The sequence below is a fragment of the Pseudopipra pipra genome, chromosome 2 (assembly GCF_036250125.1).
Source record: "Pseudopipra pipra isolate bDixPip1 chromosome 2, bDixPip1.hap1, whole genome shotgun sequence".
In the NCBI taxonomy this organism is placed as follows: domain Eukaryota; kingdom Metazoa; phylum Chordata; class Aves; order Passeriformes; family Pipridae; genus Pseudopipra; species Pseudopipra pipra.
In genome coordinates, this window is record NC_087550.1 from 42,918,246 (window position 1) to 42,929,624 (window position 11,379).

General features: G+C 37.3%; 1 long non-coding RNA gene across 1 annotated transcript; it reads left to right on the plus strand.

The window, feature by feature from the left end:
* Positions 1–1,281: 1,281 nt before the first annotated feature.
* On the plus strand, positions 1,282–4,872 carry LOC135409542 (uncharacterized). Its single transcript, XR_010428256.1, has 2 exons — positions 1,282–2,952; positions 3,305–4,872. It is a non-coding gene; the product is annotated as an uncharacterized LOC135409542 (long non-coding RNA).
* The last annotated feature ends 6,507 nt before the right edge of the window (positions 4,873–11,379 follow it).

Consider the following 11,379-nt stretch of genomic DNA (forward strand, 5'->3'; position numbering starts at 1 on the left):
AGCAGTGTGGAGGAAGCAGTGCTTGCATCTATTAAGCTTTCTTTAATTTATCCCTAGTTCAGATTTCAGTGGTGTTGGAAATAGCTGTATAACAAAAATTGGTTTTGACTTCAGTGCTTGTGATACCATATTAGACTGAACTACTTTTTAAAGACAAATACTGTAATCCTTTACAATTTGTTTTCCTTGCTATAACTTCAGATGATAGACTTAAATTACTTTAATTGCTCAGCTGTGAATTCACATACTTTATTTTGTGAAATTTTTCATTTAAAATTTATGACTGTTTTAGAAAAATTACTGCATTCTTGATGCCTGTCTTTTACCTGACATTGCTGGTACATATTCTCAATTTTGTAAGGCTTTTTTTGTCTGGATTGGTTTATTTTTCTCAATTACATCTTATTGTGGGCATTCAGTAAGAGCAGGCTGTGAAAATTTTTGTAGCAGATCTGGTAGGTTTACTTTCAAATAAATTAGTTATAGAATGAACTGTGCAGTAGTGCAGTCCTCTGTACTGAGAACTGATCTATGAAAGCAGTGAAGTCAAATTTAATTGCTGTTTATGAAGAAAACTGATTTGTGCTCTTTCAGGGGTCTGAATTCCAGGGCCTTATTAGTAGTCAGTTTGTTTGCCCATGTGCCACACAACTGTAATATCTCTTTTACAAGTCCATTTTCCTCCTCAGCTAGTGTCAGAGACATGGAAGTCTCCAGTCCTTCTTGCTTCCCAGTGATCCCTAAATAGCAATGCACTGTGTAGGAAAAAACAATTTTGTGTCTCAGTTACCTAAATTTCATTGCAAGCTGTCTGAAAGGTTTTTAATTTCCTCCCTTCCTCCTCCTTGCTGAAAAGCATACTGTGGTAATATGCTATGTCCGTTCTACAAGTTAAAGTTTCCTACCGCTCCATTTCTTTGCTCCTTGAAAATCAGCCATACCGTCTTTGGCAGAATCATCTGTCTGTAAAGTAAAACATTTACAGCAAGCCCTCAATTTTCAAAATACTCTGCAGCCTTTTATCCACATCATATCCATTAAAATCAATTCCTGAATCAAAAAACATGCTCTTATTGTTAGGAAACCTCTCTCATTGAGTGATTGTTCTGGATACACCAGCTTGCTACGCTGAATCTGCTATTTGATGTATCAAAATCACCTGTAAATGATAATGCACTCACTGAATATGTTATTTTCCTCTCTACTTTCTGTCAACACAAAGTGTCTCTTATTTAGCTTCCTCTATGCCTTTTAAGACTCCTGCTAGTATGATATTATTTTATTTCTTACGCATTATAAATACCTATATTATATAATATATGAATTATGTAATATTCTACATATTTATTAAAAATATATGATGGTAGAAATCACAGACATGCACTCATATATATATGTATATATATCACATAAAAAAGCAGAAGGCTAGCTCTACTTTCTTGTGACCACTTAAAGGCTGTGAGCGCTCAGTGCAGTAGGAGATGTTTGGAGAAACATTGGTCTTTAGTGCCTCCAGTGTCAGCACTGAAATTTAACCACCTAAACACCAGATCCTGCACCTATGACAGAGTAACACCTGGTACAAGTACAAAATGGGAGGGGAGTGGTTGGAGAGCAGCCCTACAGAGAGAGATCTGGGTCAGCAGCAGATCTGCTGGTCAGCAGCAGCTCAGTGTGCGTCATCAGTGAGCCCTGGCAGCCAGGAGGGCAAACACCATTCCTAGGGTGCATCAAACATAGTATCACCAGCCAGGCAAAGGAGGGGATTGTCCCACTGTATTCAGCATTAGTGTAGCCTCATGTCAAGTACCATGTGCACTATAAGCAAATTAAAGGTTATAATGAAGGCCAAGAGCATTGAGTCTTATTTTATGACATAGTATAACCTCTGACAGAAAACTGCCATTTAGGTAGCATACCTATACTAGAAACTGACATTCTGAATGCAGTTATAATAGTTAAGTGAAATTCACACTTATTCCCAGATGTATCTGCAACCAAGGTATACAAATACTCTGATTTTTCTTTTTATTGACAAAAGCAGAAAAAAATATAATTATTTTTTTCTGAAAAGACGTAGTTGAAATTAAAGGCAAGGACAAAAAACTATTTCTTAGCTTTGGTAAAGGTATCAAATGGTAGGCTTTTTCCACGAGGAAAAATGTCCTTTATAATAGTATTAAAGGGTCTTAAGACACTGACAGCAGAAGCATCACTGATGTTCAGACAGACATCTCAGCAGAAATAGTTGCAAGAGATTGACTTACTGTAACAAGAAAGGCAACCTTCTGTCTTGAAGCTGTATTATCAAGGTCAGCCTTTTATCAATGTTCAAAAATTCAAGCATCTTGATGAAGTCCCCCCTTCCTTCCAAATCATGACACTATTTAAAAGATATTCTATGACATAAGACCAGCTACCTTAGGGCATATTAGCTATATGTCCCCCTCCCCCTGCCCAGTGATGTTTTGTGCATGGTTTGCCACAATTTCCCCCCATCCCTTCATCTGTGTTTCTTATTGTTCTTTCAAAGGCAGCATGGAGGAGACTGAAAATGATTTAAATTCATCCCTCTCCTCCTCCTCCCCACACCTCTTCCTTTATATACACTGGTGTGTAGATGAAAGTTACAGGCACTGTTTGCAAGACAGGAATTTACAGATTGACTGTAAGAAAGCCCCCCCTTCACCTGCATCCACACTGATACTCACTGGCCACAGCCTGAAACTAAGAAAACATTAGAAGTGCAAATACTGAAAGGAATAAGTCTGCTTTTTGTGTTTTGCCAGGCATAGATTCAAAGCAAAATGAATGTACGCTTCTGAAAGAACAATTGCTAAAATCAACAGTGAGAACTGAGAATCTGATTGACTTCAGTGAACCCTCAGTAATGCCCTTTCTGCTTAAAGATCTGCTATAAAAATAAGATCTCCTCAAATGCATAAAAATAAGGTACTTGCATTGTATTGACTTAAAGTTGCCTCAGAAATATTTCCTTTTGAATCTCAGTCCTGATTATAATTACACTATACTTTCACACTGCATTTATTTCTGGTATAGCAGCATTGCCATGACAACCCCAAATTATGTCAATATATATGCATGTTTGAGCTAATTCTTTATGAAAGAATTAAAAAGAGAAAAACTGAATCAAGAGCAGGGCTAGAGAGCACTGCCTGTGTCACACAGACTGTAGGAAATCCGTACAAATTCTAGAGCATTTTTCACTAGAGTTGCAATAAAAACCACAAAATTTTATTTCTTTGTATTTTTTTTTTAATTCCATCTTTCTTGTTTCATTTAGCTACAGTCCTAGAAGAGAGCTTGGCTGAAGTCAGCTGTATTACAACAGGTCTGGATTTCACTCATGGGGAACATAGCTTTTCCTTTACACTGAACAATCAAATTTGCCAAGCTTGTCTCTGGCAGCCAGACTTGACCAAGTGCAGTTGCTGCAGTACGGAAAGAAACAGTTCGAACTCAGCATTTATGGCTGTGCAGAGATCCAGAGACTGTCACAAGGAGATGAAGAGGAGCCCCCTTTCACCATTTTGTTCGTCTCCCTCCCCAAGTAGCTACTTCTGTCCCTGGAGTTGTCCACAATTCTCCACCGTAAACATCAAGACTGATAGACCATCCCTATCTCTTTGTGCTGACTATATGAAATTTTATGGACCATCAATGCTCTTAAGAGCACTCTGGAAATGGAATAGTATCATCATTCAACTCCTTGCAGGACCAGTTGTGAGAACAGTTTTGAGCAAAACTGGATGAAGCAGTAGTTTTAGTCTTAGTTTAGGTTTCTGGGGGCTATGCAGCAGTCTTGCAGACATTCATGACTCTTCAGAGACTAGAGGAAAAAATATAGATGATGATGATGATTAATAATAATAAATTAATAATAATTATATAGTCAAAATATTAAAAAGATTGCTTTTATTTCTCTGTGAAAATTGAAATGTTGACCTTTCCTTTAGTCTGATTTTGTAAAAGCCAGCTTTATTTGACTCAATAAAGTGACTAAACAGTAAGTAGAGTAGGGTAACTGTACACTAAAGTGGGAGGAAAAATCAAATGTCAGATAAGAATTGCCTGAGCAAAAGAATGTAAGACCATCTTTTAAGTCATGAAAGGAGTCAAAGTAAGGTTGCCAAGGAAACCTTAACTTTGCTTTTCCTACGTTTTTGTTTTTTTTTTTTTAATTGTGAACTTAGCCTCCTCATTGTGCCAAAATTAATGGGAATTTTGAGTCCTATCAATTAGTCTGTGGGTTTTGTCTTTCTTCTTTGTCTCTGTTCATTTGTCATATGATATATTAGAATCTGAACATACCTTTCTGAACATCATGTATGCTATGTACAGGGAAAATGATAAGGTTAAAGAAAAAAGACCTCTCAATAGTCATTTAAGGAAAGAGAGGCCCATAAAAAATGGAAGCACGGCGGCCTGTCTGTATGGCTTTGAATAACACCCTTCCCGAGATAAAACCATATTGATTGGACTGATTCTAGATAGCTGGCTTTGCAGCACCATCTGCATGCTGTGACAATCTATGATTCTAATTATTTGGAATTGTTATTCAGGCTGATAAATTGTATGAAGGATTTTGTTTTCCATCAAGTCATTCTTCATTCAGCACTGATAGCATCATAATTAAGTAGCAGTTGCTGGCTCTGAATGTGGATAATTCATAGGAATTATTTCTAATAAACAAACAACATAGAATGTATCAAAAACCATCCTTAAAACATAATCTCTTGCTCTGTGTGCTGGATCTATTCCCTCTGATACAACCCAATCAGACAAAAAGCAGAGGCGGTATTTGCACATTTCGGCTTTCCTGTTCTGTGAGCTTTGTTAGGAAGTGTTAAATGTATTAAGCTGAGATGCCTGCTCTTTATTAACAAAGAAATTATATGCTGTAGGAACACATGGAATGAAGATAACCAGGACACTGGGAAACACAAATGTGTTGGGGTCATACACTAGCAGTACTTATTAAGTAATCAATTTATCATGAACTGCATCATACACTGAAAGTCAGTGTTCACTTTGTGATTGAAGTATTTACAATAGTAAGAAGTATTTACAGTAGTAAGATTATTCAATACCAGCTACACAGGGGACCATTAATTCCATTCAGTTTCAAAGGGCACAACACACTAAATAACTGGGAAGTCCAGAACTGGCCAGTTGCCATCATTAAGGTTGTGGGCACAAGGAGTTTAAAAGTATAAAAGACCTTCTACATGCATTGTATCATAATAATTTCACACAGCTTTCAAGGGCCATTTAATGATCCTTCATTATGAGGTAAATATTGGTGTTTTGTATGAACCTCAATAGACAGGCACTATGAGATGGTGGAAAAGAATCCTTTTTTTTCTATAGCATCTATGAACTGTGGAATTGGATGGTAAATTTTTTCTGGAAGTGGTTTGTTTAAATAAAAGTGCAATTTAAGAGCAACATGAGCAATATTGTCTTTTATGAACTTTATAGAGATAGTAGATTTAGTGAATTTTTCAATCTTGAATACTTTCTGGCTTCAAAATTCTATCACTCACTAAGGAAAAGACAATATGCCTATGAAACTTGTATAGTCTAGGCTCCCGTAGCCTTTTAGCCTATGTAATGCTTCTAAATATTGCGTTAAGTATTCAGGTCAGTAGCACATAAGCATAGGCTGTTTCTGTCCTTGATTTGATCTACAAGGCAGTTCAGGCCAGTGAGTTGTATCCATATTTGTCATATTTACATTTATTCAGTTAATTCCACTGGAGAAAATGTTGACTGTATTTAGCCCTTCTATTTAAATTCAATCGAGCTAAATAATACTGGATATTATGTGGCTATATGGGTTCATACTGTCAGGCTATTAAATATAATGTATTGGATTATTAAACAGCTACAGCAAAGTGATTTGTAGCTTACCATTGCAAATTGTGTGCAATTTTCTTCCTACAGTTTATTAAAGGAGAGCACTCCTTTCTTTATGTACGTGTGTATCTTATTTTTCTGGTATTTTTGGACCTGGTGCTTATCTTCTCCCCTCCTCTGTTCTTAAAAAGATAAAAAAAGGGGGGGAGCTAGAGAAAAGAAGAGAAAATGTTTAACTTCTTTCTTCTTTGTGTCTTTTCCTCCATGCAGGTAGTTTGGGACTTTAAACCACAAACTGTCATTCACTAACCTTCATCTCATTAAGCAGGTTCTCAAAGGATTGCTTTGTTTTGCAGAACACATTCCATTTTCCACCTTCATTAGCAAACTGCTAAATATTTTACTTTGTCACAAGACTAGAATGTATAAACAGATGCATCTTCCTTTCTTTCTGACTCTGTCTCTTCAAAACATATTCTGATAATCCTCAAAGAAAACCTAGATTGATTTCATCAATTTATTACTGTCAGTTGGCTGAGAGGTAAGATACAGAGTAAGAAAAATAGAAAAGGAATTTTTTTAAAGGAAGAGGTTTTATGGGTATAAATATTGCATTTAGGGGGAAAAAGCAAACCACAGTGGCAGTTCACCATGGCTATAGTAGTGTTGGAGGTCTGCAAGTATTTCTCTGAAGCATCATGCAGAAGGTTCCTCTTCCCACCCCGTGGCTGTTGAACATACTACTTTGCAATGTGCCACCTTTCCTTGTAATACATAACATGTCCTGACAATTTTCAGTATTGCAGGCAAACAGATTTACTAGACTTACTTTACATACGAAATGAGATAATGAATTAAAACCCCAAACCATTTTCCATTTGAAAGTTAAGGGGAGTATTTTCATTTTTTTCAGCAGAATATAGATCAGGCTTTTTCTTTCAAACTAAAAAAGCTTTCTTCTCATTGAAAGACAAAATTTACCATATATAATGTGATTAATGCCAAAGTCTGTGTCTGCTGGAGGGGTTTCAGTATCTGTCAAAGCACAGTATTTCATTGAAAGGTAGGTGGGCCTGGTGGGCCTGGGTTGATGGTCTATTCTACCTCCCATTTACAGGCAGGACCCATTACCCACTCCTAGTCAGGTGGCACTGGGAAAAGTGCAGCATGTAAACACAGAATGGTTGAGTAAAATAAAATAACAAGAAAAATATCTTGTTTACATTTTGCAATAGGCCTCCAAATTTTAAGACTTGAGAGACAGCTAAAGGAATGTGGAAAATAAGGACAGTGCTTATGCATTTTTAATATTTTTAATACCCTGGGTTTCTCATAGCCATATGTCCTTCAAATGCACATCACTCACATTGTATGTCCAACTGCACATTGCCCTGCATTTTCAATGATTGTCCATCACTATCCATAAGTGACATTCCTGACACTTAGAACTGAGAGAAACAAGGTTCACTCTTTATCCCTCTCTTCATGCTTAACTAGCAGGTTTCTTAAGTTTCTTCTGGACATCTGAGAAACAGAGGTAGTTTCTGTGCTTGCAACCCAGGCAGCTTGACCTGACAAAGGGGAGTAGGATATTATTACTCTGTAAGGGCTGGAAGGCATTACTATGGGTCCCAAGCACAAACACAGTTAAACCACAGAAGATGAGGAGAATGAGCCATGTGAAGTAAATGTTTCCTTTTATTCCTTTATTAAGCAAGCTCTTGGGAAATTCCTTTTGATTGCTTGAGGCTGCCACTTGATTCAAGAAAGCCCACTGAGCCTTTTATTATCAGGTTCATTTTAACCAGCATTTTGCTTCAACAGTACTCCAAATGCTTTATTATCTATTTTTATTAAGCATTACAATGAGAAGGTAAAACTGATTACGCCTCTCCCATGCACTGCAGATTGGCTTGGGCTCGTGCATTGTAATGAGCTCATTCTGCCGGCCTCCCACAGTGGCCGCAGCTTTGCCAGTGAGTGGAGCAGGGGTTATAAACTTTTTGTTTTATTTTAGGTTGATTTGCACTGTTACTGAAAGCTGGAGTGATGATTGTTATAAAAAGGAGACAGGCACTCAGGAGATTAATACGCAAGTAGAAGTAAAATTTAGTAAACCTTAGATTACCATCCTAACAACATTTTTAGCAGGGGATTGGACACATTACTACTTGGAAATTTAAAAATGGTGGGGTAAACTCTTTACTGATAGTCTTAGCACCTGTGGCCTCCAGGATAAAACATGCTTTTACTGCAGGGAGAACCTGCTCCACAGTCACATCATGTCCCCTTATTCTACCATTTTCAAAGCAGTGAAAGAAAAAACCCCAAAAGCTTTTAATGAATGTGTTTGATAGTTGGAATAGTTTTCTGAAGGGTTTTGACAAGTTTTATCTACAAATCGTGTATCATTTTTTGCTCCTCATTGTTGATCAGCAAATCTTCAAACTAAGAGATTTAGGGATTTCCTAGCTGTAGCCCAGTCATATTCAGCTGGGAGCTGGCCTTCCCAGGCTGCAGGAAAAAGGATCACAGGTCTGTCTGCAAAGGTCTTACCCATGTGTCTGTGCACTACAGCCTGTAATGCAGTTCAGAGGGGGGGAAATTTGTTAAAATCTTTGTGAACAGGGAAATATCTTCTGTGAATGCAGAAAGAATGCACACAACTATGACACAGGCTGCACTGCTTGCTGTACTAGCAGCAGATGTCAAACTTTCTTCATCCCTCTTTTTGTAGAAATAAAAATGCTGCTTTCATGACTACAAGATTGTAATTTTTTTAAGCAGTCACAAGAGGGTTTTTACTTTGGCTTCTGCATTTTCTGTAGCTGATAATACAGTTCAGCTAAACTCTCATATATGCTTCGTAATGTTAGAAAAACATCTTTACAAAAGCCTTTTGATCAGTATAGAGTTTATTAAGTGATATCTTGCCACCATAGTGCTCATTGTTTTTCAGTGCATTGTGGATGGATCAAATTTTTGTAATAAATCATAATATCAGTTTACCAGGTTCATGCTTCATTTACATATATTCTTTGAAACTTTGCCTCCTAAAAGATTTAAGGGCAAAACTATTTTGGAAGTCTGAGGTAGATACACAGCTTTTAGACCACACATTTTTTTCATCAGTGTCTTAATAGATATGGCATGCCTGATTGGCCTTCATGTTAAACCTGTGCCTTGGTATCAATCAGTCTATTTGCTTCCCTTCTGTCCTTTGCTTTAGCTCATACCATTATTTTCATCTGCTGAGTGATATCAGTGTTTCAGTGCTGTATACTCAGATCACTATTTATCATCTCCAATTGCGTATATCTTCTTTCCATAAAATACAACTGCTCCCATTTGATCATGGCATCTCATTTAGTTTTGTATATTCAATTTATCACGTGCCATTTGCTTTTAATCACAGTTTGTGCTCCAGTCTAATACATTCTGAGTTTGTTTGGCTGCTCTTTGAGAGCTAGTTTTGAACACATTTTTTTCAAAACATTGTATGCTATACAATGCCTTTAATGTCCTTAAAAAATTCAATATAAAACAATGTATTTTAAAAGGCAGGCTCTTAACTTCCCTTCAGCTACGCCTCCTCCGGTCTGGTCTCAGTGAATATACCTACTGAAGTTGAATATGCAATATGAGGTAAAAGGCTAGACAAATGTCTCATATTTTGATACCAGGTATTTTCCTATTGTATTTTAGTAAGGAACAGTAGGAGCCTGTGTGTCTGACTGAATGGCTCTCATCTGTACTGGGGAGGGATAATGCTACTGGGAACATAATGAGACCTGGTCAATAGTAGGGGAATAATTACTGCTCCTGTTGGCTTCTGCTCACACCATTGTGACACTGCCTTCTCACCTGTGAGCAGTATAGGAAAGAAAAAACAAAGTTTCTGAGTTTAATGCATAGTTTGTTGCTGTTAACACATTAACACATAAGCTAAATTATTCTTCTCATTGTTTCTTCTGTAATGAGGGTTGGGATTCAACTGCCCACAGGTGACCTTTGGTTAATCTGGAGTTATTTTGGTCTTTCCTATCACAGAAATTAGTAATAGAGATGCAGTTGCCCAAATACCTGGGGCCATCCCGTGAAGTCACTCAGCACTCTCTGCTTCATCAGATAACCCTAACAGGACAGTCCTTGCTGCCATGGGAACCATGCTTTAGAAGGAACTCAAGGTATGGTAGCTTACACTTTTATTCGAATAAGTCTAGCACTGGAAAGCTCCAAATCGGTTCAACTTGTTGATGTATACTAAAGTGCTTTTCCTAAAAACTTTGAACATCTGCTGTTCTTGGTGGAAGGACCTAGACTAGGATATGTGCTGCACAGAATGCATTTTTTTCCAAAGTTAGGTTTATAGATAAAAAATGTTGTATGAAAGATAAAATTCTATAATAATTTCAGGCAAAAAGCTACAACAAAAATTTTTTCTGAATTATGGTGAAGTGTCACCTGAGACGCAACAGAGCTGCAGAACTGAGAAGAGGAAAAATGAGTATGAATAACAGGAAAATATGACCTATCAAACTATGGAAAATGTTAGTCCTGGTACTTCCATTAGGGAAATCAGATTTGACAAATAATCATTAGAACTATACTGTATAGATCAATCTTTCTCTGGCCTTGGGGGATGTGGTAAACCCCAGACCATGGCTACTGCTAGGGCTCTATAAGCAAGCTCTGTTTTCAATTCTCTTTTATTGCCTTTCTGAATTTCTAAACTAATATAATGGATGTGGGGAGAGCTGAATACTGATGGGGTTTGGTATTTCTGGTACTTCTTTCAACCTTTTGCATTTTGTCAACATTTTATATTGAGGTGGGAAACAGCAATATTATTTTATGTTAGCATGGTGCTTTCTAAACTGAAACATGCTGTGAGCTCTTCATAGGCATGCACCACAATTCCCTCCCTCTGAGGGAGATGCAGCAGCCTCTAGCACTGATGTGGGAAGCCACACATAAAGCTTCTACTCTGATATGCTGCACAGCAACAGGAGGTAGAAAAAAACTTGCTGCAGCCTGCGACAGTAGGATAGTTCAAAAGTATTGTTACAGTCTTGTAACAATACTGGCCGGGTTCCATCACCTCAAAGTTTAAAGGGACATTTATGTATGAATGTCTTCAGTCCTTAAGATACACCCTTTACTGCAGTACATGATAATCCATTTCTTTATTCTGTAGCTCAGCTGTCTACATGGACAGCTTATATATAATTTAGGAAGGTTTTTTTAAAACTTAGTTTATTGAAAGACCAATTGAGTCAATACGTCATAACAAGAACCTTGCAGGAAGCTCTGATCTTTCCTCTACAATAATGGTGGTGTTAAAGGGGAAGGGAAGCATCTGGATGAAAAATGACCTTTCCCACAGAGCTTAAAAACAATTATGATAAACACCACATAGGTATTGGATTTTGTAAATATTTGTTGACACAGCAACATTTACATAGGGTAAGATTTCAGTGAAAGGGCCTCATTAGGGCC